General features: G+C 42.6%; 1 protein-coding gene across 1 annotated transcript in view; it reads left to right on the forward strand.

Moving 5' to 3' along the window:
• Nucleotides 1–4,592, forward strand: part of FKBP9 (FK506 binding protein 9) — a 53,886-nt gene that overhangs the window by 1,473 nt on the left and 47,821 nt on the right. The window lies entirely within an intron of this gene.

A 4,592-nucleotide genomic window follows, 5' to 3' on the forward strand; every position in this document is an offset into this window, starting at 1 on the left:
CCTCCGACCCCCCACCCCCCCCCCCCCCCCCCCTTGTGACCCGCCGAGATGCCACCTGAGGCAACAGGCTACCTCATCTTTGGTCTGGTCTGATGCATATGCAGCAGTAAAAAACATCGTCCCATCCATGTAAATGGAAGAACACACAGAGCATTGATAGCATAGGGGGGAGTAACAGCACTGGCCACAAATGTCTGGCAGAAAATTAGATCCCGACTGAACATTATGGGAGACAACCCCTCATTCTTGGTCTGCTATTCATTGTATGTTATTCATTTAACTCAAATTAAACTTATAATTTACTGCTCCATGAATAGCATCCAAAAAAATAAGGGGTTGTCTGTACCCCAAAATGTTGGGTTAAGGCCTCTTTTTCTGCATGACAATGATGGTCACTGCTGTTACTCTTTATGCTATTGATGCTCTGCATTGACTTGGATAGGACATGTTATTTAAGAAACTTGCTGTACTCCAGCTGTTGTGGAACTACAAGTGCCATGAGGCATTGCAAGACTCTGGCAGCTACAGGTATGACTCCCAGAGGGAGAGACATGATAGGATATGAAGTGACCTGCCCCTGCATTAGACCACATGGTGTCTGTCTTGTGTCCATTGTACTGTACTTTGCCTTTTGATACAAGTTACTTTTTGCAACCTGTGCTTATTAGTGTGCAGACTTTCTTTCTTATATGAGGTGTATGATGTTAAGGGGTAGTGGGTTGGCCCCACTAGTACCTATTATTATACTCTCTATATTCCTCCTCAGTTTTGTGGAGGTGGGCAGGATACAGTTTCGAATTGCCTAGGGAGAGGAGAGGCACACATACCAGCGTGCTGCACATTCTCATTATTACAAGTTGTGAAGCCGTTTAACTTCCAGACACGTAATCATTTGATATCACCATCATTTCTATAAAGGAATTATACATACACGATGACTGACAGCACAGTGATTTAAGAAAAAAAATTGTCAAAAAGATCATGTGATTCTCCGGCTAGGTTCACACCTATACACTGGGGTGCGTTATTTCTACATGCATTAACATGGGTTGCATTGAATGGGCTTACAACACACTGCAACAACCAAGAAATCGGATCTGCGATCTTTTCTGGCTGCTCACTGCACACCAACGTATGCCAGTGTGTTACTGTGCATTGCACTATGCTGTCGTTGACAAAGTGCACTGGGATGCCATTCACAATAAATGGCACCACATCAATGTGTGTACCACGCGTTGCCAGGCATTGTGGTAAGGTAACAATATGAGCCAGAAATGAAGTTGATCGAATCAGCGCAGTCTTGTTTTGTCAGATGGTTATTTTAAATGAAATGGTAATTTTAAAGGATTTAATCTGTGACCAATTTATCATGACATGTTTGGCCATCATTGGGCCTCATGCACACCATGTGCGTTTGGAGCTGATTTCTAAATGCACTGAACTCATGTAATGCTTTTCTATGACTGAACTGCATTCAGTCTAGAATCGTTTACCCAAACGAGGATTTTCTGCATTCCGGGTCCGTTTAGCTAAACGCACATAAACGTGTATAAAGGTGGCTAAGCCTTGGCAACACCTAAACATGGGGAAAAGTGAACTTGGAAGCATAAAGTTACCAGATGGCCAGCTAGTGTGCATGAGGCCTTTCAGGTTACTATAGGGGACTTGGTTAAACCATAGTAGTAAGTACTGTAATTTCATTTCTTGTTTGCAACTGTCAAGAGTGGGAATTCTTCTTGAAGATGGTGGAAGAGTGAGTCCAGATATGCATGTCTGCCGCACATGTGCTGTTGTAAAGCAATAGTGACAGGCCAGCACACACTGCCTTTGGTATAGGACAGTGGTTGTCGGCTTACAAGGACTTGGGGGCATTAGCAGCAGCCCCCGCACCCCCAAGGGGCCGCACATAATATCTAGTGTATGTAATGTTACAGATTATTTCAGGTTGAAGACTGGATACATACTGCAGGAGACAGAGATAGGGAGCATTACATGAGACTCCTAGAGATTACTGCTGTTACAGCTACAATACAGTTCAATGTTCCCACTATTGACACACACCAAGTACTAAAGGTCTGCAAATAGCTTGAAGACTGCAGTTTGGGCACCAGGGGTATAGGGGAATAAAACATCCATTCTGCTCCAGTTTGCAGCTTGGAGTTTTCATGTGTTTAGAATCATTCCAGTTCCACTATTCTGCATCTGATCCTGTCCATGCACATGAGAAAATGTTACTCTTCTCAGATCCATTCACTGACAGCTCAAGCCGTAATTGATTGTTGAAAATAAACTCTTGTTGAAAAGAAACCATCTCTCTAAATGTTCTTCATTTGTTTGCTTATAACATTGAAGTACACATGTACTTCCTATGCAGGCCTCCATCACACCATCTCTCCAAATGTTCATTCATTCATTGGCTTATAACATTAAATTACACATGTACTTCCTATGCAGGCCTTCATCACACCATCTCTCCAAATGTTCATTCATTCATTGGCTTATAACATTGATTTACACATGTACTTCCTATGCAGGCCTCCATCATACCATCTCTCCACATGTTCATTCATTCATGTGCTTATAACATTGAATTACACATGTACTTCCTATGCAGGCCTCCATCATACCATCTCTCCACATGTGCGTTCATTCATTCATTGGCTTATAACATTTAATTACTCATGTACTTCCTATGCAGGTCTCCATCACACCATCTGTCCAAATGTTCATTCATTCATTGGCTTATAACATTGAATTACTCATGTACTTCCTATGCAGGCCTCCATCATACCATCTCTCCACATGTTCATTCATTCATGTGCTTGGTGACTGTAACATGCTTTATGCCGCGTTCGCTTTGATATTGTAAAATACAAGCACACCACTTTTATTGATGATCAATCTTGTCATATAGTTTGCTAGTCCAACACTATTCTAGAATAAAACATGATTACCCTGATATTTGTGTGTGAGGTGAAACCTAAACTGAAGGAGATTACGCCCAGCATAGCGTACAGCAGATTTCCGATGTGCAGCTGCGTTCTCTGCTCCTAATTACAGGCATGCTGAAACATGATCCCTACACATTGTCCACGTCCCCACATCTGCCTGGGATTTTCGGCTACAGATAGCGTGGACAAGGAGAGAATGGCTTTTGCAGAGGCAGATTGAAGTTCTTATAGGTCAGCGCTGTCCAAATATTTGATATGATTTGATGGAGTAATAAAGGACATTGTGAGGTGCCAGATGCTGTAAAACAGCTGTATAAATGTCTATTAATGGCACAGTCAGTACTCATAGGGAAATACAGTCCATCTGTCCCAGCACTCCACTAGAATGATTTACACTTGGAAATTCACAAGGACTAAACAGACCAGAGATTATCTAGCAGCAGAGTGTGAGTTTAACATGTCTTCTAGAAAAGACACAGAAAGGAATGTATTAATACTGGAGCAGGCAGAATCTGGAGCAGCTGTGCGTGGCAACCAATCAGCTTCTATCTTTCATTTTCAAATCTTAACTGAACAAACTGAAGAGAGAAGATGATTGGTTGCCATGCACAGCTGCTCCAGATTTTGTTTGCTCCAGTTTTGATCAATTCCCACCACACAGTTCTAATAGCACAAGTAGATTCCTGTGTACCACAATCTAGAGCTGCAGCTAACGATTATTTTCAAAATCGATTAGTTAGCCGATTATTACGTTCGATTAATCGGATAAAAAATAAAATACATTTTAAAAAATGGCTCCAGTGATGGAACGACTAGTTTGTATTGAGATTGCAGTCCATCACAGGAGCAAGCTTGGAGCGGTGGAAGTAAAAAAGAAAAAGTGTGGTGTGCAATATAGTGAAATGAAAAGTGTAAAATTATACAGCAATGAATGCAGAATGGCACCGGCTATAGAGGACTACAAAACCCAGCAATACATTATACAGCGCAATGAAGAATACCACCAGCTATATAGGAATACAAATCCCAGCAATAGTACATTATAGCTGGCGGTATTCTGCATTGCGCTATATAATGTACTATTGCTGGGTTTTGTAGTCCTCTATAGCTGGTGGTATTCTGCATTGCATTGTATAATGTACTATTGCAGGAATTTGTTGTACTCCTCTATAGCTGGTGGTATTCCCGCATTGCGCTGTATAATGTATTATTGCTGGGATTTGTAGTCCTCTATACAGCGCAATGCAGAATACCACCAGCTATATAGGAATACAACAAATCTCAGCAATACAGTATACATACAGTGTATAATGTATTGCTGAGATTTGTAGTCCTCTATAGCTGATGGTATAATATACAGCACAATGTACCATCAGCTATGGAGGACTACAAATCCCAGCAATACATTAAAGTGCAGGCTTACCTGAGCAGTCTTCCAGCAACTTGCTTCTGAGATCAGGCCTGTCTATCGGCGGCTGTCATCCCCCTACACCTGCTCCTCGCGCGCATCCCTGTGCCGATCGTGGATGTGGGCAGGCAGTGAGCGTGAGGCGGGGAGTGCGGATGTGGGTCTGGCAGCGGCGAGCGTGAGGTGGGGAGGAGGTGCGGCGCGCAGCTTGTGTGGAGCCGTGAACAGGGCCA

Source organism: Nanorana parkeri, unplaced genomic scaffold, assembly GCF_000935625.1.
Source record: "Nanorana parkeri isolate BGI_ZX_2015 unplaced genomic scaffold, ASM93562v1 scaffold41, whole genome shotgun sequence".
Taxonomy (NCBI): Eukaryota; Metazoa; Chordata; class Amphibia; order Anura; family Dicroglossidae; genus Nanorana; species Nanorana parkeri.